General features: G+C 33.3%; 1 pseudogene; it reads right to left on the reverse strand.

Annotated features, from left to right (window-relative positions):
- LOC149571028 (chaperonin 60 subunit beta 2, chloroplastic-like) overlaps positions 1-24,732 on the reverse strand; it is a 191,848-nt pseudogene that overhangs the window by 126,368 nt on the left and 40,748 nt on the right.

Raw genomic sequence — 24,732 nt, forward strand, 5'->3', positions numbered from 1 at the left:
AGCATGGCTCTCCTTAGAGTACCTCTACCAATTTTCAATATTTTTCTTGTCTTTCTCGCGAGTCAAGCTTTCTTCATTTGGGTACTTACTATTGTCAATGTAAGTACTCATATTGTGATATTACTATCGTTGGCGTATTCTTTACAATATTTTTTTCATTTGAATCGTCCATCGTTCCTAGCTCAAGAATCTTTATGATAGGCCTAAATTTCCAATTCCTCATCATTTCAACAAATAATTGACATTGTCTTGTAATATTTAATTCTTCAAAGAATAATCTCCACATACGATTAACTTTTCTTTGACAAGTACGCTTGCTAATCTTGTCAAGCATTAATATCAAAATGTTAGTATCAATATCAATCAAATATTTTGGTCTTCTAAAATGAATTCTAGAAGGTGTTATAATCTCTTCCATTCTCTCAACATTTTGAACATCAACATAAGGTTGAGTGTTTTGTGTACCTTGAGCTGAAGATGAAGTGCCTCAGCAATAAGATGCAAAAGATGGAATATCACCTACTTGATAAATTGATGTTGTGCCAACATGACATGAGATGATGATATGACTCCAATGTTGGAAGATGGTGTAGCTTCATAACTCAATTGTCTTCTTGAGCGTAATAGTCTCATTTGTTCTCTTTGTCTTTCCAATTCTTCCTCTTTGTTTCTTTGTATCAGTGGTTCTTGTTCCTCTTTGAAAGTCAATTCTTCATTATTGCTTTGCAATTTTCTTTGTTCACGTAGTAGTTTCATTTTATCTCTTTTAATTGCCAAATATGTCTCCCTCTCTTCCTTTGTTTAATTTTTTGGTTTCTTCCTTGGCATGATGATGATTTCTATATGTCAAATTATTCAAACATCTAAATTACTTATAATTTTGAAATTACAAATCATTCAAATACATATAAAAATTATAATTATTTCAATGATTACATAATATATATTAAACAACTTGCCAAATTTCTAACCATTTCCAAATAATAATTCATTCAAACATACAAATTTCAATGAATTCACTATATATTAAACAACATGTCAAATTATAATCAAATTTGTCTCTATATATGAACAAACAATATTTAAAAAGGACTGCACCAACCTTTTCTATAAAAAAAAAATATTCAAAAAGCCTTCAAATAATGTATCCAATGATTGAATTTGGTGTTTTCTATCTTTAAAAAGTCTTCAAATAGTGTTTACTAACTTCCAACAGCTTGAAACCCTTGTTTTCTATCAAAACAACAAAATGCACAATAGACAAAAAGTAGAATATGGATCAGCAGGGACCCAAACTTGCTTGATGACCATTTTTTGGTCATTTCACATAGTGCATATGCACTATGTGAAAATAAATCTCTCCCTAGCCCACCATCCCCCATCCCCTACTCTCTTTCTCTCTCCCTACTCTCTCTCTCCTCTCCCATCCCCTACTCTCTCTCACTCTCTCTCTCCTCTCCCATCCCCTACCCTCTCTCTTGCTCGCCCTCTCCTACTCCCTCTCCTATTTCCTACTCTCTCTCACTCTCTCTCTCTCCCATCCCCTACTCTCTCACTCTCTCTCCTCTCCCATCCCCTACTCTCTCACACTCTCTCCTCTCCCATCCCCTACTCTCTCTCACTCTCTCTCTCTCCTCTCCCATCCCCTACTCTCTCTCTCTCTCTCTCTCCTCTCCCATCCCCTACTCTCTCTCTTTCACTCTCCCTCTCCCACCACCTACTCTCTCTCTCTCCCTACTCTCTCTCCTCTCCCATCCCTTACTCTCTCTCCTCTCCCATCCCCTACTCTCTCTCTAGTCTCTCTCCTCTCCCATCCCCTACTCTCTCTTGCACTCTCTCCTCTCCCATCTCCTACTCTCTCTTGCTCTCCCTTTGCTACTCACTCTCCCACTGCCTACTCTCTCTCTCACTCTCTCTCCCATCCCCTACTCTCACTCTCTCTCCTCTCCCATCCCCTACTCTCTCTCACTCTCTCTCCTCTTCCATCTCCTACTCTCTCTCTTGCTCTCTCTCCTCTCACATCCCTTACTCTCTCTCTCTCACTCTCCCTCTCCTACTCCCTCTCCCACTACCTACTCTCTCTCATCCCATACTCTCTCTCGCAGGCTACTCTCTCTCTCTCCCCCTTCTCCCATCCCCTACTCTCTCTCTTACTCACACACTCTCATCCTCCTCTTTCTCTCTCTCTCCCTCTCCCACTCTCTCTCCCACTGCCTACTCTCTCTCTCTCCCATCCCATTCTCTCTCTCTACCATGCCCTACTCTCTCTCACACTTCCTCCCATCCCCTACTCTCTCTCTCTTACACACACTCCCATCCCCCCTCTCTCTCCCTCTCCCACCACCTACTCTCTCTCCCATCTGCTACTCTCTCTCTCTCTCTCTCTCTCTCTCTCTCTCTCTCTCTCTCTCTCTCTCTCTCTCTCTCTCTCTCTCTCCCATTCCCTACTCTCTCTCTTTCACACACACACACACACACACACACACACTCCCATCCCCCCTCTCTCCCTCTCCCACTCCCTCTCCCACCACCTACTATCTCTCTCTCAGTCTCTCTCTCCCTCTCTACTCTCTCTCTCTCTCCCATCCCCTACTCTCACTCTATTTAAGTTGTGATTGTCTTAGTAGACATGCATGCAAAATTAACATATCAGATTTCCACAATCCATTTGTAATGCAAGTTCATTTTGGATTTGATTGTGTGTATTTTTTAGCATCACCATTTCAAATCACTCTCTATAATCCATCATTAGCCAAATGAGAGAGTGTGGGATGCATGCAAAATTTCATATCATATGCAAGACATGTGAATTGTTTTATAGAATGCCTGAAAAACATCAATAGTAACTAATCAAACTGTCTTAAACACTAACAGTAACTAATATGCTTCTTCATTAATAGGTCTAATACAATAAGAGAACTTGGAAACTATGCACAGCAAGTTATATGCTAAAAGGAAATCATTTAGGAGGTATAGAATTTGAACAACCATATGTTAAGATTCTACATTTTGTATCGCTTGCCTGAGTTTGACAATTGAGAATAAGTTCGTCATCCTCCTTGTAGTATGTTCTGATGGCCTGCACATCCACAAAAGTTCCAGCATCTCAAATTTGTAGAATATGAATTGTTTGGTAGTGAATGGACATGATTGATAATAAATCATCATATAAAAAGACTCCCATTTTGTGACCTAGATGAATAAATTCATTGTGAAAAGTTCATACATCCATGACTTCCTTATCTGTCAACCTTCAAACAATGGCAAAATAGGTCAATGCAAATTTTCCTAGACTGTAAAGGGAAACTTTAGTTATGGTTATTGTGACTGAATTAGTCATCTGTTACAAGCATATAAATAACTTTTTAGTTCAATTACAACTTATTACTATTACATTAGATGCTACAATCACATTGAGAAGGTCAAGCCAAATGGCAAGGGACACCAACTGCAACATCTATGTTTACTGGAAATGCTTGTCTATGAAACATCTATGTTTACTAGAAATTCTTGTCTTGCAAATGCTTTTCTATACACTAGATACCTCTCCCATGGAAATTATTTCAAGAGCCTCTTTATATCGTGACTTTTCAATTAAATGTCAACCTTTCCCATGAAGCATTAGTCCCATCTTAATAGCCCTGTTCAAGGAAAAGCATCATTTAATTCAATATGGTTCATAAGAAAAGACTTATACAAGTTTATACAATTAGGATGAAAAGCATTAGTAAGGGACATTGATTGCGAGCACAATAAATATATTGTTCACAAAAATGGTAGTGAAACTGACATTTTTATTTGTGCCAAGTACAATTAATTATGTTATATATCACCACATGGGTACCATATGCAAAGAAAACATTAAAATCTATCATAAAATACTACCTTTGATTAGTCTCTGAAACAAATGACATATTTTCCCCATGCTAATTCTCTAGTTCGATGCAAGGCCATTGATTCAATGCAAGGCAAATACACGCTGCAGTATCCACAATGCATACAGATACAACAAAATAAATATTAGCATACCTAGATTTGTATCAATTTCACAGAGGAAAATAATAGGGTAACTAAATCATCTAGTAATTTAGCAAAAGAAAAGTACCAACCTTTTAATTTCACAAAGGGTAAAATTATCCTAACAATTTATCTTGGTGAGCTTCCTAACAATTTGCAAGCAACTAGTTGCCTGTCATATTATCATAGATATTGGTATTCATTCAATTTCAATATGATATAGTATAATCCCTACCTACGTACAATACACATCATAATTTAGAAAGAGTAGAGAGCCTAAGACAATTGGCATCACATCCAACTTAGGCTTGCATTTTCCTTCTTTCTTTATAACAATGGCGCTATGCAAATACACAGTCAATGAACATCCTGAAAAACCATATTTGCAAGGACTTAAATAACACTAATTTGCATTCATTTCACTAATTAGGAAATTGAAAAAATAAAAATAAATTACATCAAATGAATATACCATCTTACCTTAGTTGGATCAATAATTCCTATAGCCATCAAATCTTCATAACCACCTGTAGTGGCATTGTATCCATAATTGGGATTATCATTCGAAAGGACCTGTAAAAAGACAAGGATAGGGTTGTCATTTTACTACCATAAAGACTAGAAAGAACTATTTCCATCTAGTATGACATCCAGTGAAATTGAATAAGATTGTACACCCAGGCACAATGTCAATTTACTTAAATTCAATAGGCTTCATAAGGACTAGAAAGAATTGTCTGCATTTAGGCTAATGTCCAATGAAATTGAACAAGACATACCTAGGAAAAAGAGCTTAAATCAATGAGATTCTATTGAATAGTTGTGAAAGAATTGACTTTAAATATACTTGATTCTATTCAACAATTTCTTAGGAGTTGTAATAACCTTTTCAACCACAACACTTTCATTTACTCCTGCATTCTTTGCAATTAGTTTCACCGAGTAACTCAAAGCTCATTTAACAATACCTGCACCAATCTACAGACACCAAAGAACTAGCAAATTTTAGAGCTAGATGTTACAAACACATTGCAGAGCTAAGTCTTGTATGACAAATCATTATCTACATATCCATTAAGGATTATAAAGCCACTTCCATGTCAACCATAGTTTCTCGTGTAGAAAACACAAAATTAAGCTACCTTATGTTCCTCATTTTCAAGTGTATCTCTAATAGCATCAACCTTTGTAGCAAGCCTCAAAAGAGCACACCCTACGCCAACAATAATGCCCTCTTCAAAAGCTACCTATTTATAGAAATTAATTAGTGAATTGCTCCAATACAATTAATATAACTTAAATTAATTTGTCATTCTATGAGTGAGGATCAAAGGATAGTAGACAAAAGAATTAGTCCTCTTTACACCATTGGAGAATAGTAGACAAAAGAATTTGTCATTCCATACACAAATGGCTTAATAGTTAATTTTTGGTAGCATAGGAATTGGCATGGGAGTTTTACACATTCGTATCAAATGACAAAGTTATTTATAAAGAAGACTGCCATACCTTTGTAGCATTCAAAGCATCCTCCACTCGTAACTTCTTTTCCTTCAACTCTATCTCTGTTTGTGCTCCTACCTATCAATCATACTTCTTATCATCCATCACCTAACTTGGCTCATGATTATTTATTATCATAATGATATAGGCACAATAAAGCCTATCTTAATGAATGATATATATGCAGCCAGTTACAGAGTAAATAAATATTATCTACTACAATCTAATTTAGCCAATGATTACAGAGGGTATATCATGTATACAGAAGGTATATTTTACATAAGTGACAACCTTAGGCTACATGATGATCATAATTAGACATCTATGAACAAACAACCATTGGTGAAAACATATTAACTCAATGGATTAGATAAGGTAGATATTTGTGATAGGGTTCCTTGGGTAATCATGAAAAGAGAAATATTGATTGGAAGAAATCAGAGAAAAGGAAAATACCATCAATAATAAAAAAGAATTAACCAAAGAAACACCTATCATATCACAGGCTTTATATCACAGACTCAAAAATCATAACAAATGAAGGGAAAAGTCCAACTTTACAAGCAAACAAGAGATGCACATAACTAAAGATGAGGATTGAGAAATACACTAAAAATCTATATCACAAATAGTATTTTAATTGCTACAAGTGATTATAAATCAAATGATGCATTTTTGAAGTTGAATCGAGAATTTTTTAGTCAGATTTCAATACTCATAAATTATAATCTGACCTAGACAGTGTTATGGTAGGAAAGCTTTCTAATATTTACCTTGCTAAAGAAAAATAATAAGAGTTTCTATTAGAAACTTTGGTATTTAAATAAATTTGGAAGTACACTACATCCATTTACAAGTGGCTCAGCTATAAATACATTGTGTGGCATTACCTATACTGAGAAAACCACAACAATCAAAGTACACTAGCAAGCCATAAGTAAATCAAAAAATTAAGTGTTTATATCACAAATAAATTATTTGGAGAATAGATCAAAAATAATTTTGGAAATAGGAGAGGGACATTACAATTTATAAGAATTACTAGTCAAGACTTTATCATTGACAAAATTTATCTATTACTCAGAGGAGTATTTAACAGTGAAACACTACAAAAGATTAGACACATTTCAATAACTTCACCTATATAACTACAACTCCCCTAGATAGTTTAGCAATCCTTTCATTCAATTTTTCTTTCTCATAATCTTGTTCAGAAACCTAGAAATAAAGAAAATATTCAATTATCAAATACATTCTACAAGCTAGGTTGACAATAGCACAATTCTCTAATGAGTTATTCTTCGCCAATATATTGATATGCTCAAAAAAAGACAAAGTGTTAACCATGATGAGATACTAGGTGTAGAAAAAGGAGAAATAACATAAAGAATAAAACCAAAGTGCTCTAATTACAAAGCATAAGATTGATAGTCCATGTTAAAGCTCGAAGAACACACACACACACAAAGAATAAGGCATACCTCAATCATGTTCATAATTTGATTAACTCTTCTCTCAATAGCCTCCTGAGTCATTCCATCACTAACTATTATTGTTGAATCTTTTGTTAGCACTATCTTGGTAGAAATTCCTAGAACCTCATTCCCAATAGTGTCAAGGGCCAGCCCTACTTCATGTCTAATGATAGTGCCTGCATTAGAATACATGGTTTAGATGTTTATAGTTGTCTATATTACTGAATAACATATTAGGAGAATGAACTCTGAAATGACGTAATCCTAAGCTGACAACTTGCCTTTTGCACTCAATTTAAACTCATGTTCAAAATATTAAAAAGGCTACTTCATTATGGCCTATGACAAACTGACCAACATAATTAACATTGGATAGAAAACTGCCATGATAAATGATTAAGAGACTAAAATTTAGGGTTCACTTGATAATCATACTACTAAATAATGCCTCCAATCAACAAGGCAATGTTGTCCAAATTATAACTTTTCCTTTCTCCAAATCCAGGAGCTTTTAAGGTAGCAATCTTTAGTGCACCTCGAAGCCTATTGATGACAAGGGTAGCTAGGGCTTCTTGCTCAATGTCTTTAGCAATTATTAAGATAGGATAACCACCACAAATTTCATCTTCCAATATGCCAATCATATCTATTGTGTTTGTTATTTTCTTATCAACCAAAAAGATATGTAGGTTGTAAAGCAAAATAAATTCATTTCTACGTAAAGTTGCCTGATTTCTAATATGTGTCCAACCACTCTCTTACAATAGCCAAATGATAAGTGCTCATTTTCAAAATAGGCTAAAAATGGAAAAAATGATTTCAATACATATATTAGTTACCTTACAATTCTCATACTCTACTGTCATCTTCTCACTATTTGTCACAAAATATGGGGAAATATATCCATGGTTGAATTTCATTCCCTCTACAACGTATAAATTATTTTCTGCACTTTTTCCTTCTTTAAGGGTTACTATACCCTTCCTACCAACTTTACTTGAGGCCTCTGCAATCATATTTCCAACTTCATAATTGTTCCCAACACTTACTACAAAAATACAATTAAGGAAAGATCATTATTGACTAGGCATGCAACAGTTAAAAAAAAACCATTAAAAATGGGAAAAGCATTTTATATTGGCAAGTTTCAAGAATGGCCAAAAATACAACTATATCCAAGAATATATCTCAAACATGAAAATACATATCTCACATACAACCATTGCAACCACTGATAAGAAACAAGATCAAAAATATATCTAAGCTGAATCAAAAGGAATAACCAAGGAATATTTTCTTTAGTAAATGCATAAGATAAAACATATTGGAGCACTCAAACAGCTCGCTCTAATTTTGATGAAATTTATAACATAATTCAATAGAATTTACAAGAAAATAAACATAGGTTTTAAATTATAACCTTGTTCATAATATGAAGAATCTCTCTAGAAATTAACATAGATGTGAATGATCATAGGTAGAGGAAGGCATGTTCTTTTACCTTAATGCCTTTCTTGGCCTTTGGCTCCTCGTCATTTTCTTCTAAGCTCTCATCCTCCTCAGAGTTGCTCCCCTCAACTTTTTTTGTTAGTTGCTACATTTTAGTGACCTAAAAATATGAAATACCACAATAATTATCAGGATTATGAAACATACAAGAATATATATAGAGAAAAAAACACAAGCTTTACCTTTCAAATATTTTCCATGTGAGATTATAGGCTATAAATCCAATGATCAGAAATGTGAAATATGCAGTGAGGCAATTACATGTAAGATAAACTACATAGTAATTAACAGAATAACAGAAGTCCAAATACATAAGAATTTATATACACAGAAGAAAAAGCTTTACCTTTCACATTTAATCCTTATGAATTTATTCTTTGGAGAAGCCAAAGCAGTTATAACTACGTGTAGTTCAAAATAGACAACTAATATTATAAATTTTGAATCAAATTTAAAGGTGATGCATGTGTCTCATATGATATAAATTTTCATTTTTATGATATTGAGTATGTGAGATGAAACTTCAAGAAATATCAGCTCAATGTTCAAAAAGATTAAAAATTGCGGGCACATGAATAGATTTTTGAGTGAACTTGTTACACAATGTTGTGTGTAAAATATAGAAGATCAAAATTCTAAAGAGTGTTTGTGAAATACGATGCATATGTGTCAGGTGTAAGATTGAAAAACAAAAGAAGTTTCAAAGGAAATACATAGTAATTTTATTATGTCACTAGAATGATTGAATTGAAGGAGGGACTAATCATAGGTTTGCATAGCCTTTAGCACAGTTAACAACAATATACAGGCCCAGTGACATTGGTGGTATCAGTCACAATAATTCTTTCTTTGTTATATTTTATGAAATAATTTGATAATTTTGCAATCAAGTTTATGGATTATACAGTTCTTTAAATCTTCCAATTTCTTTGAAGATATGTTGCATGACTAATTAGCATTATAAAAGATAGTGATTTGATAGTGATATTATGAAAGGATTGAGTTTGGTTTACAAGGATTAAAATATAAGTTTAAAGTAAGTTATATTTGCTGATGATTTAAAGGCAGATTTAATGAAGAGACATAAGACTTATATGAGATGGAAGTTGAGCAGTCATACCATTATATGAGATAGGTGGAATATCACTTGGTTCTAGCATTGCACTTAAAAGAGAATACATAGTATTAGCTTGGATAGATGACTGAAGCCACGAGTTGAAACATGATTGCAAACTTGAGGGTGATACCATTTCACATCATGGGATGATTAGTTACTCTCCAAGGACACTGCCACTTGTGATATATGCAAATTAAGAGGTATATTAAGAGTTCATCATGCTTGTTATTGAACTTGGGAATGTAGTTTCTTCATGTGATGCATTGGTCTCGGGTCGATCAATCTCGGTTGGGTGTCAATGTTGGGATTTCTCAACAAGAAGTAATGGAACTGGTTGGAATTCATTGGAGTGACCTTGGGAGATATAAGGATGAAATTTTCAAACATTTAGGTGTTATTCACCATTTTACTAGTCACTTTGTGTCCCCGTTTCATCTAGAGATTGATTGGGATAAGATTCTCAAGAAGGATTGGAGCATTGATCAAAATGGTACACTTGAGATTGTTACTTGGAAATCCTTGGCGAAGGAAGGCCCATTCCTTTAATTGTGAACATATTGGTTGGTTGCAAACCAGCCACACCACTCTATGGTTTTCCCTAATACTAGAGAGTTGGCAAGTTCTTCTTGGCCAAGGCAAGGAGAGTTCATAGTCTCAGACTCGTGCAGGCTTCTTCCATCCACTTCTGAGGCAATCTGGATTGATACATTACTCAAAATTCATGCTAAGACTATAGGCCACTCCTATGTTTCAAATAGAGTACTGAAATTGGTGATATTAGAATGTATTTCACAAATTCATGTTATGGGCAGCACTGGTCCTAGATCATTTTAGACCTACCACATGCAAAGTGTCCATTTTATGTTAGTTTGAGCTTCACTTGGTTTCAAGAATACTATAATATTCTCTACTTAACAAGGCCAACCACATGAAGGTGGAAGCTCATCTAGCCTCACCCCCCTCCCCCTAACATAAATCTAAATTATCCATTATCATCTAATTACATACTTCATTCATTCATTCATTCATTTATGAACTATAACATTCAATCAATACAATCACATAACATTCATTAATATGATATAAAATTCATTAATACACAATACTAATCAAGAATTCATTAACACATAACAAAATTCATTAACATAAAATAAAAATTAGCATTAATACACATCATTCATAGATAATTACTTAAAACAAAGTTCTTTCATTATCCAACAAGGTTTATCAAAGAGCATTTTTAAAACCATTTCTTCTTTTTGTTTTTCTTAGCTCTCTTAAGAAAAGTACTCATAGGAGCATCCATATCTACATCATTTTCCTCCTCTTCTAGCATGTGTAATTTCAAATTATAATGGCTCCTTCTCTTTGGAGGAGCAGGAGGCTACTGCACTAAAGGGGGCTCTGTTGCAAGAACAAGTAAACGGGATAAATTGGCATACTCTTTTTCTTTTTTTAACTGTTACAAGTTTGTAATTAAGTACTAGTACAAAATAACATGCATTTTTCTTCCCTGACAATACCACATCATGTACATTAACATTTTGGTCAACCACCATGTCAACATGTTGAACACTTGGAACATGCTCCACTCCTTCAGCATCATGTTCAACATGCTCTAAAATATTCAAAAAAAGGATACACATCAAATTGGAATTGAAGATGTTAAATTGTATTTATAATTGCATAATTAATTTCCAATAGCAAATTAATACCTCCACCACTATAATGCACATCATGGCCTTCGTCACGAGCAGTATCTGTGGTAAGATATGAAGGTTGCAGTAAAATGTTATGCACATTGTTATGTAGCCAATTTACATTCAAAACTAATACCAAAAAAGAATCTTCTCAACTATTCAATTTCATTTACTTTTCATCTAACCAATTTACTTTTGAGATATCATTTGGTGCACTAGATTCTTGGGCAAGGCTTTTAGATTCTTCACATAGGCATGCAGCCATGACTTTGTAGCCTTCCTTTGAGGCAATTTTTCTATCTTCATCTATGAGCTCCCCATTGAATTTTGTGCCCTGTATTTTTTGCTTAATATCGTCAGTTTTCCACGTATGGTTTCATTAAAAAAAATTGTTTGCAACATTATATAAAAAAATTAATATGAAATTTCATTGCTCCTACTTACAAGTCGAGACTAGAGATCCATATAGCCACCAGAGCCAAGTTTGTGTTGGCCAAACTTTTCTAGTCTCACTTTTGTAACCATAGATGTGTCCTGCAATCTATGAACAATTTCAAACATCTTAGATTATATATTTACAAATATCAATAATTAGTGCATGATTAAAATGTACTTAATAATATCATGACATACCTTTTTTTGGCCTATGCTGCTTCATGTACTCTATTTTCACATAGCCTTTTCTCCTTTGCATCTTCTATTATTTCATTCCACTCCATCGGTGGAATCATAGGAGGAAAATTTTACTTTGGGTTATCCTTAAGAGCCCTTCTATATTGATCCCTCATGGTCTTTATATGCTTTGATGCTCTTTTGAGAAGTAGGCCAATGTCAAAAATGTTTTTTTTTTAATTTCTCCTCAAAAGATGCAATTAGCTGATTTTTTAATTCCACAACTTGTAAATTCCACCTTTTTAAAAAAAATAGATTGTTAGATCAATAACTTTAATGTATTACAATAAATGGAAGAAAAATAAAATATGTAGCAATGATATGAAACTATGTACCTTTTACGTATGGTGGGTCCAAATAGTTTCAATGTCATATGAAAAAGATGATCAAAGAAAGCATTATTACCTACAAAAACATAAAGGGTTTATCAATCCAAAATGAGTAATGTAATAGTAAACTAAATTTACACTTTAAATAATAACAATTTTAAAGCACCTGGAAGCTTTTGTTCTTTTAACAAAAACATAGTTTTCATATTTAGCAACAATGTCCCTTCATATGAACTAGTACTAATCACATGAACAGCTCTAGGAAATGGATCAACTTTAGAAGTACTGCTCTTTGTTGCTCTATCAACTGAAACATCATGACAATTAAAGCTGACACCAAATGAAATGAAAGATAGAGAGACGCCACCAGTCACACTTTTATCAAAATTCCAATCTAGATGTACTAAATAATGAATTTTATTTTTTATTTCATTCATAGTAGAAAAAAACATCTATTGAACAATAGAGAACACCTATGTGAAAGAAAGGAAATAAAATTGCAACAATAATAATCAACATCTGCATCATGGAAATAATTATAATTTTAGTGCAACAATTAATGTTCAACATTCACAACAATAATGAATACAAGTAAAAACAAACCTATGCAGTGAATATCATGAAATTGAATGGGGCTACTGATGTTCATTTTGATTGTGAGACCTAATTTTCAAAGTTCTGGGAGACTTTATTTTCAATGCTTTATTCATATGATTTGTTAATCACAGCTAGTATATTAAGGAAATTTTGTAATAAGGAGAGCAATGAAAAAAAGAGCCTTAGTGGAGGATATTCATATTCATTTTGCTGAGTAATCCTCCATGCACCCTAACAATACTCTTGTTCATTTTAACATTGAGGACGTCAAGGCAACCACGAAGAATTTTCATAGAGATAATATTATTGGTGTTGGAGGGAATGGGAATGTTTACAAGGAAGTTTTACCAATTCTAGTGGGCATAAACGAGGATGTTTGCATGGTCCTTGTTGTTGATAATGCACCAGGCAATATTGGACTGCCAACCGAAGGAGGAGTCTACACTTCATCATGAGTTGAAGAATACAATATTGTTAGCAAAGACATTTGTAATGGATAAAGATCAAATGGGATACTAGCTAGAAGCATCCACAAAAAAAAAGGTAAGTGTTATAATGTTGATGAAAACAAACAAAGAAAGGGTTACTTACATGAAGGTTGTGCGCGACAACCCTCACCATGTTCACCATGTGATGTCACAACTGGCACATATGTCTATATAAGAACACATAAAATTAGAGATCATGATCCATAATATACTATAAAATATTAACATCTATTGAACTTCTATTATTGCTTTAGTCAAATTACTGCTTACCTTCAAATATTGGATTCTATGGTCTAATTCTTTTCTCAGTGCCTCTTTCTCCTCACTTTTTTCACCCTCGATGATAATGTTAACAAGTTCATCAGTGTATCTTTGCTTAATTTTTTGGGTGATGAACACAAGGTCAGCACTAAGGGTAATGTCATGTAGAAATGACGACTGTATTTTAGATCACATTTGATCAACAATCATTCTAGCTTTTTCCTATCATTTGTGACATCAAATATCAGTAAAATTTCATCAAAATAACTCCAAATCCATAAATAAAAGAACATAATAATAAAAAATTTATTTCTATATTAACACTAAAATTTACAATAATTAATGTTTACCTCCACTGAAGGTGTCTAAGATGGTGCATCCATGTCACCCTGTGAAAACAGTTAGTAAGTCTTAGAAATCAAGAGTGAAATTAAAGTAATAGACTTACCAAAAAAAAATTTAATAATAAATGAGATTTTATATGTAAATCATTTTTCTTAAGTTAGCCAAAAATTTGGTGGAACTAATGTGTATATCTAAAAAAATATTTGACATGTTCTACTTAATGTTTATATCTATACATATGGTTTGGAAAGAAAAATTTGGCCATACATGACCCCATCATAGTTTACATTGATAATACCTAGAAATTTCATTAATCATCATGATCTTCATCCATGTCATCATCATCATCATCATCATCATCATCATCATCACCATCATCATACTTGTCACTTTGATTATCATCGTCACCACCACCATCTTCATCACCATTATCATCATCTTCATCACCATCATCATCATGACCATCATTGCCATGATCATCACCATCTTCATCACCATGATCGTGATTGTCATCAGCATCATCATCATTATTATCACCGTTATCATTAGCATGACCAAAATCATCACCATCTTCTTCTTCTTCATCACTAGGTAACTGTCCTTCCTAATAATCATTTACTTCCTCTTATGCTTCTTCAATATCTTCTTCTTCCATCACATTATACTTTACCAACCTTCTTCTTGGGTCATGTCTAACAATAAATGACCAACTTGGTTTGTGTGGAACACCAAAGTAAAAAACTTGCATGAATTGGCTTGGAAGAACATAGGGCTCATCTTCGACTGGCTCAAATGATCTTGTATTAATCATAGTAAATCCACTATCATATTCAATAATAGCCCTATCAGGATCATTTCGATTCAGTCGTAACCTAAACCATTTGATGAAAAATAGAACTATTTTGAATGAATTAAAGTCAGACTCAAGTATATCATCCAAAATGCCATAGTAATGAATTTTAGATTGTTGAGGATGTATGTTAGTTCTAGATGAAATAGTGGTGACCTCAAAGACAACACTTATCCCAGAATCACACATTTTCTTCGTTTGGTCTAACTTTTTGTGAAAAATTATAGCCATGGTAGTACATAGCTTTGTGGTGTTTGACCTACAATTATTCAAACATGTCAAGATTATTTGCATCGATCTGTGAGTTGATATTAAACGTATGTCTCATGATTAGTAATCTTATGCATACCTTTATATCTCTTAATCCATATATTAGATCAAGTACCATTGGCGTAACATTGGGATCTCTATTACAATGAACTTCTTTAACCAATGATGCAACAACATCCCATGTTAATGAGTGACCATTTTCTTGAGACTGTTCAATCCATACTATCATCCAATCAAAGATTGTTTGCAATATACAAATGTAGTGCACCCCACTCATGACCAACTATAAATAAGACAATTACACTAGTTAGAAACAACTTATATATATTGATAGATAAGAATTATTAAACTACAAAAAAAACAACTTGTAATTGCCTCTCACCCTCATCAATCTACCTTTCCCCGTCAAGTACTCTCCTTTTAATTTGTCATTAGAGTTAGGATCCCAAATGTCAACATGGATATCTGTTGCAAACTTTGGAAGATATTCACTAATGTACACCATGGCCTGGTATACAATATATCCCTCTATCATAGAACCCTCAAGACATGTTCTTTGTCAAACCAAACCCTTCATAAATTTCAAGTGCCTCTCAACCATCCACATTGACCTAGTTTGTACAGGTCTACACAATTCAATCTCCTCAACTTGATGTATGAGGTAGTGCTCTTGAGAATTGAAAAAGGTTGGAGGTAAACACTTTTGCATTTCACACATAAGCTGTGGAATTTTTCCCTTCCAATATTTTATATCTTTTTTATCAATTTTTTTAGATGATAACCATCTAAAAGAAATTCAACATCAAAAATACATAAAAAAGATTTCAAATAAAATTATACAATTGATTTCAGATAAAAAACTACAAATCTAAGAAAAACACTTCTAACCTCATGCATTTTCCAAGATCATATATAACTTGTTTAATATTTTTGTCAGACTAGTGTGGAAGGGATAGAGGTAGGATGTACTACAATCATTAAAAAATGATCATTTCAATATATTATTAAATAATGAAATAGGTAGTAAATTCAATTTTACAAATATACTATAAATAGAGAACATGACTTACCTTGACGAAGGTATGCTAATCATGTGTTTTCAACCTTGGCCCAAAATCACCTTTCTTTGATAGAAGAGTGCTTATATTTGCAGCAAATCCTGTTGGAAATTTTTCTTTTTTTATCACTTCTTTTAATGCATCACTTTGTTGCTCCATTAATAACCAAGGAAGGGCACTTGTATTTATGTGGTCTTCATTGTCATTTGATTCAATAAAATCTTTTAGTGCATGATTGGATTCATGAATGTTAGTACAAATTTTGGCAATTTGTTCTCTATCATTCCTTCCATCCAATATTTTCCATAGTGTCTCTATTACATTCTTTCCAATATGCATAGCATCAAACAAATGCATGATTGGGAGATTCTTGTAGTACGGTAACCTACTAAATCGAGTAGGCTAACTTTTCATTTCTCTAGGAAGTTGGTCATTGATGCCTTGACGACCTTCATGAACATCAATTACATCATTAGTAAATATAAGACAATATCAAAATATAAATTTTAAACTTTGGATAGAAAATTGGACATTACCTTGATGATTTGGTCGATCATATTCCAACTTCCATAGAAGAGGTGTCATTCTTCATGGCCTTGATGATGTCTCTTCTTTCCCATTGAAAAGATGTTTTTCAACAATTCGATACCTATGATTATTGTGGAGAAAGTACCTGAACTCATCGAACACCTGCTTTCTTAAACTTCTTGAATGACAAGATTTCATCTTCAGCCCACAGACTAGACATGTGAATTTTCTCTTTATATGAAGACCTAAAAGATCATGTACAATTATCATGCGCAACTTAACCATATGATAGTAATGTGTAAGCACTATGACAAACCAAAAATATGTGATCTTAACAATATAACATACTACAAAAATGAGTTAGCCCATGGGCATCATGTATTGTCCATACAAGCATTGCATGGAATTGAAATTGTCAATGTCCTATCGGTCTAGAGATGTCATACATAGTGACACCATTCCATAACGTCAACAACTCATCAATTAGGGGCTCAATATACACGTTCATATCTTTAACTTGGTACTTACCTAGTAATTGAATGAACATAAATATTACATAATTATTATGACCATTTTCATGAAATATTTATAAACTAATTTAGATAACTATAAAATGAAAAAATACCTAGCACAATCATTGACAATATTATGTGCTCTCTCTTTATGGACATCCAAAGAGGAATGTTATTGTTAATAACAAAAATAGGCCACACTGAATAAATAGATCGCATATCTTCATATAGATTAACACTGTCCACTACGAATGAAAGCTTCAGATTATGAGGTTCTTCTTTAAAGTGTGACCATGTTTCTTCTATCTCTTTAAATGTAGAACCATTGGAAGACATTCACATAATGTCATATTGACTTCTATTGTGTGCATGGTAATCCATAAATTTTGCCAAGCTAGCACACCTGAATAATCATTGAAGACATGGAATAATGAGAATGTACCAAAGAACCTTGTGAGGTACCTTTTTTGTTATTTGATTTGACTGATATCTACTAGTATGATAATCAGGGCATTTTATTACAAATTCATGTTGTTTATGATATAGAATGTGATTATTGGGACATGCATGTATTGTCTGATACTTCATTCCAATTTGATTCATAATGCTAGATAATTCTTGGTATAAACAAGGCAAAATGTTTGATGGTGGTGAGAAAAAATCACTAATCAATCTACAAAAACAAATATGCATTGTTAATATAATGAATAATAATTGTATGCTAACATTGAAGATGACAAAAATGGCATACCTTAGCATACGTGACATTGCTACAATGGATATACCATTCATAACCTTTAAGTTCACCAACAACACTATAGTCGAGAGTACAGTTGTTTGGGAACCTTCATATAAGGGCTCGTGTACCTTCTCAAGTAAAGGTATATCAAGACCATCTTCATCATCATTATCAAATTTGCTAGTACCATCATTATGAGCCTCTTCATCACCTACCCCAATACCATCTTTTTCAATCATGTCCTCTAGCACATTATCATCTTCGTCCATGAGAGTGTTATCCTCTGCTTCGATATTCACACCTCCATGTTCCTCTAGTAAGAAATCCACATTCATCATTGGATGAAAATTGTGGCCCCCTTCAATGTGACCATGTTGCCTAAAATGACTTGGGGCTATTATGATTATAATTCTTTAATTCTTTAAGCCCTTACACTTTTTGCAAGGACAATAACATTTATCAGATTTTCTTCAGAACTGAGCCCACAATACAGCCATTGTCTCATTATTTTGTTATGGGTTCATATTGTCAAGCATGGTCTTTCTTCATAGGAAAATATATTTGCAAATATATTGGACATGTTGTAGTTAATGTTTATATCTGCACATATGGAAATTGTTGATTAATGTTTTCAAATGTAACTAAAATGATCCTATAATTTTTAGAAGGCCTAGATGTTTGCAAAATGTGGAGTTATAGACAATGTATCTTAATCCCTATGCAAAAATAGCTAGTGGTTTTGATCATCCCACAGGAATAGAGGACCCAAGATGTCAGTATGCAAAAAAAGTCTGAAATAATCCCAATTGCATTGCTTTAGTTTGAAGAAAATTAAATTTGGGTTGAGAAATCTACCTAGCCCTTGTGTCAATATGACAAAACCTTGAGAAATTTTGTGTATCCATCATTTGAGAGGCCTTGTGAAGACAAATACTTTTAACTATCATTCATATGTAAGTGGTAACATATGTGCTCCTCGCAGCTGCAAGATCGAGGCCTCTTCGAAACACAATATCTATAGCCCTCCTAAAAAAAGATGCTTCAAATCATTTTGTAAACAACACTTATAAATCATTAAACTTTAATTTATTTTCTTGGTCATCATACTTGCATAAAAGAGAATGTGTTCCTAACAATGCAGGAAGGACTTTGTAGCTTACATTGAAGTCTGGTTTCAAGAGTTTGGAGATAGAGTGAAACACTGGATCACTTTAAATGAACTGTATGCCTATGCATCTATGGAACCATTGAAACCATTAACCACAAAGAAAAATATTCATTGATTCCTTTCACTCGCATACTATATAGGAACCATTGAAACCATTAAAGTCTAATAGTGAGTTATACTATTTAAACCATACTATATAAGCCACTATACAAGCATAAATCAGTACAAAGTCACATTCAGTAAACATTATCGGTAATAAGTATTAACTCTTGGGAAGGTAAAAGCTAATTTACAAAATATAGCTTCTATTTTTTTTTAAAAGATAGGAGCACATTTAATGATCCACAGTGAGGTGTAATAGAAAAGGATTAGGTTTAACTAGCTCATTGAAGTTAGGCATAGTTCAAGAGGCAGTTACAATATTCCTCTAGTTTGATTCTTCCTTCTTTCAAATGCATTGCATGGGATGAATTTCAAAGACTTGCATTTATATGTTTCAGTTGCTTTGCTATCTGACAACATACCTGTGTAGATGACTAGTATCAATAGGTCAGCAAATTTGGCAGGTTGTAATGATAAAATATAGAACATATGGAAGGCTATAACAATAAAATATAGTCGTCCCATGACAATTCATGTCAAATGGGATCAATTAAATTGCATGTTGAGCTTTGAATTGACTATATAATAATGTAGCACTCAAATCTGAAAGAAGAATCTCAGTATATGACTAGCCTACATCACAACTCCACAAATCCACCACCACTATTCCTTGAGCAATACAATTATACAAACATGATTCCATGAAAGTTGTGAAACTTAATTGAATAGTATCATAAGTGTACAACCACAAGCCAAAACTAAGCCAAGTAGGCATATATACCTTAGATGTCTCAGGTTTAGCATCACAGGAAATCCCCTTGTACCCCACCCACCCTCTGGTTGCACAAATTCCTCCTAAATTTTGTTTTAGCCATAACCCAAAAAGATCAAAAGGATGATTCACAATCCACAATCTTAAAAAAAGTAAGATCTTGGGAGAAATAGCCCATATTATCTACATGAATGGAAATTTTCTTTATCATCCCTATATCCTACGTAAACCCATAACTACCTTAATAACTAAAATCTAAATCAATCAAGGATGACCTCCATCAAGCACACTATAAAAATTTCTTCAGTCAAACCCATACCTTTTGCTGTATCAATGGAAAAATTTCTCCAATCATCCACCTTGATTGAATTGGTTCCATAAATAGTTGTGTTCCTACATGTTATTCTTTTGAAAGATTAGAGCACTCAAATATAGCAACTTAAACCCATACATACATCACATAGACCAATTTTGATCAATCAAGGGTAACTGTCATAATCAAACACATCAAAATTTCATCAAGAGATCCCCCATCTATTTGTTCAACTCATCTTTGTCTAAGTTTCTTGACATTCATGGGAGCTTAAGTTCCTTTACAAGAAACCTTGCAGAGAGTGTTGCATTAACCTTTAAAAAAATATGTGTAGTGTAGCCTTTACCTTCCCACTTTAATTCTTAAATTAATCGATATCCTAATTTCTGAAGAAAGAACTTATCTTCAAAGAAGTGGATTAAGGATTTTACTAATGATAGTCTAAGCATAAAAAAAAATAGTCTAGATTAAACCACTTAAGTTTCATAGCAACATGGGCAATACAATAAAGGATCTAACATGCCTTTCCCTCAAATCTAAAAACCAATAATTATCTCATAATGGAAACATTTATGCCAACTTGGATTGTATCTCAAGTACAAGCAAACCATCCAACATTCTTTCTAATGGCAGGCTTTGACAGTATCAAGGGCATAATGAAGCACTTTGCAACAATCACAAAGGAAATCTTCCAGTTTTCCATATACTAGATCAAACTTAGATATATCTTGTTGATTTAACAACATCCCATCATTAAAAGTTCCAGAAAGGAAAGAATATGAAAACATTTATAGATCAACATAAGATCCATAATACCAAAATGTACTTGTAATATGCACTTGGAGATGATGCATAGAACCTCCATCTACAAGAGTCATTCTATGAAAATTCTTACAAAAATAACAAAGTTCTAGATACAAGAAAACAGTAATGTGCTACTCATCTTGCATCCTATGCCTTCCCACACCTAAGATATTAATATCTTTAATTTATGAAATAGTAAATGCTACCACTAGAATCTCTTCAAATTCTCAAGCTACCAACTAGCAGCTTGTATAATATTTCTGCACTTTGATTCTCATTCAACCACCTCAAGCTACAAGAGCCTCTTCTCATATAAAAAGAATGTTGCCTTTAAAAATTTAAGTTATGCCTCTTAGAGCCTGATTCTATTCCAACTTATGGCAGCCTCATGATCACATATATGTATGCCATAGAGATGTGTTAAGGAGACATCATACTAAGATAACTCTATAGTCTACTACTCAAACCCTAGTAAGCTCTCACAAACAAAAGATTAGACTTCACTGTTAGAGACTAAAATTTTATAGTAGAAAATTTGACAATTATATTTATAGTTTAATAATAGGATGAGCCACTGCCACCTAAGTATCCACCACCCATGCTACGACTTGAATACAAACACAAGTAAGAACCTCCACCAATCTGAATACAATAGGAACTAGTTAATATTATTACAAAATTAAACAAATCAAAATAGAAAGTTATCAAGTTACATACATCAGTACTGCTAGATGACAAATAGTCATTGCTAGAAACCCCTTGAGCTTGAGGGATAAAACCCAACCACACCAAAAAATATCTCTTTTATTAAATAGAAGAAGTTTGAGTACAATATTTTTCCCATGGCTATACAGCCACAAAAATGCACTTCCTTTTACATTACTTTTTGTAACTTTCCAAAAAAAATTCTAAGTCTTATCCTTCGTAAGGAAGTGCATTTTTGTGGACGTATAGATGTTGCCCAATGTTTTCAACTAAATACATGTTGATCACACATGAGTACAATGTTATCAAATAAATACATGAGTACCATTTGCTTAAAAAGCTTATTCTAGAGCCAAACTCTTTCCTTACCTAATAATTTGATCTTCATGTTTTCATATTTTTCCTATTCTTGGCATTATGAAGCCAATATTCCAAATATGTTTGCTTTTTGAGACTCTTATGCTTGTAATTGTATGCATTCAGATTATTTGAAATGGTGTAGAATTGGCAACATCAAGCCAACTTTGTAAAAAGCATATAGAAGGATGGCAATACAGAGTCTCCCCGTATTACTAGTTACTTCTATTGCAACATTTGAAGGATTATATAAAGCTACTCATAAATTTAGTGTATTTTTTAGCTAGTAAACCAAACAAACCTTACTTCTGAAGCATTTTGGTGACAATAAAGAGATTTTAAATGATAAGCCAATAGTGAGCTATATTTTGTAGTAAAGTGTCAACTGGGAGCTCAAGGTCAATGTCAACCTACACACTCCATTTAAGCAACTCAGTATATTAGTGGAAAGGTTATAATATCATATTGTAAACTCAATAATTTGGTCCTTGAAGCATCAATTGCTCATCTATTCCATCACTATGCAAAATAGAAAGTGGAAGATATTGAGAAGTGCCTCGAAAAGTATCAGACAATGGGATGATGTTTTATTTGCTTGGAACTATATATATCTTAAAAATTATAGGTAATGTCCAATAGATCAATGAGAAGCTCCATCTAGATGAGCATAAGTCCTTTTCCTTATGTTTCTAGAATATTTGCCCCTGATTTTGTTATGGACATTGATTTTCAATGTGGTCATGTGCACTATTCCACGAAGCACTATTTCCAGGCATATATCCTACTTTATGATGATAGATGCTTCCCTAGGTGTTTCATCTCTTACACTGCATTTCTTGGTGTGATAATGCAAAAAAGGCATTGGCATGACTAGGCTCCAAGATCTATTAGCTCCCCTTCAGCACACCTCTACAAGCTTTCCCTTTCACACATACCACTTGATACCTCTCAATATACTTCACTTTCCCTCCCACCCTACCATCTACATGTTTGACCATGGTCAAACACATCACATGGGCATTACAGTAGAGGATCTGACATGCCTTTCCCTCAAATCTAAAAAACAAATAATTATCTCATAATGGAAACATTTATGCCAACTTGGTTTGTATCTCAATTATAAGCAAACCATCCAACATTCTTTCTAATGGTAGGCTTTGACAGTACCAAGGGCATAATGAAGCACTTTGTAGTAATCACAAAGGTAATCTTCCAGTTTTCTATATACCAGTTCAAACTTAGATATATCTTGCTAATCTAACAACATCCCATCATTAAAAGTGCTAGAAAGGAAAGAATATGCAAACATTTGTAGATCAGCATAAGATGCATAATACCAAAATGTACTTGTAATATTCTCATTCAACCACCTCAAGCTACAAGAGCCTCTTCTCATATAAAAAGAATGTTGCCTTTAAAAAATTAAGTTATGCCTCTCAGAGCCTAATTCTATTCCAGCCTATGGCAGCCTCATGATCACATATCTGTATTCCATAGAGATGTGTTAAGGAGACATCATACTAAGATAGCTCTGTAGTCTACTACTCAAACCCCAGTAAGCTCTCACAAACAAAAGATTAGACTTCATTGTTAGAGACTAAAATTTTATAGTAGAAAATTTGACAATTATACTTATAGTTTAATAATAGGATGAGCCACTGCCACCTAAGTATCCACCACCCATTCCATGACTCAAATACAAACACGAGTAAGAACCTCCACCAATCTAACTACAATAGGAACAAGTTAATATTGTTACAAAATTAAACAAATCAACTCAGTTACATACATCAACACCACTAGATGACAAATAGTCAAACACATCACAACCTATGTTTTCACACTGAGAAGATGCAACATAGGAGATGAAAAAATAAATTAATTAAGTTAGTATTTATCTTCATCAAGCAATAGGCATACACATGATAGTTTCTAAACTATAAATTGTGTTGTCTTCAATCAGAGGTTGATGTGGATTTTTTTTATGGATGTCTAAAAATCATTACAACTACCAACAAGAGGAAAGGAAGAGCTCAAGTAGTTCATATATAGGCTTTCATAGAAAAATTTCAGCATTAGATCCTTGGCGAGAAATATTAATTGAAAAAAATGGTAAATGATTGAGCTATTTAAGCAAGAATCCAACTCTGAAACCAAGATCCAATCCTAGACACAATGAAGCCAAAACAAAAGGGACCAAATGAATTTCGTGCAAAAGACAACCCTTACTTATGGCAACAAAGCCAAGGGTGTGCTACTTTCGTGGTCAAAAGAAGATCAATTAAAATTTTAAAAATAAAAACACATCTTCAAAATATCAATCTCCCAAGCATGATTTTAGGGTTCAAATCCCTAAGTTGATATGGTAGCATCCTCCATGAATAAAGGTTGATTGTATCACATGACCAAAAGATAAGTACATTTCTAGCTAGTTCATTTTAGCTCTCACGAGATGATTATGTTGCTTTTCTTGTCTATTCTAAAAACCTCACATTTTAGTTCTCCAGAGGCAATTAGATTGATCCTCCTTATTCTAAACTA

This window comes from Cupressus sempervirens, chromosome 2 (assembly GCF_028749045.1).
Source record: "Cupressus sempervirens isolate cs-2001-9-10 chromosome 2, ASM2874904v1, whole genome shotgun sequence".
Classification (NCBI taxonomy): domain Eukaryota; kingdom Viridiplantae; phylum Streptophyta; class Pinopsida; order Cupressales; family Cupressaceae; genus Cupressus; species Cupressus sempervirens.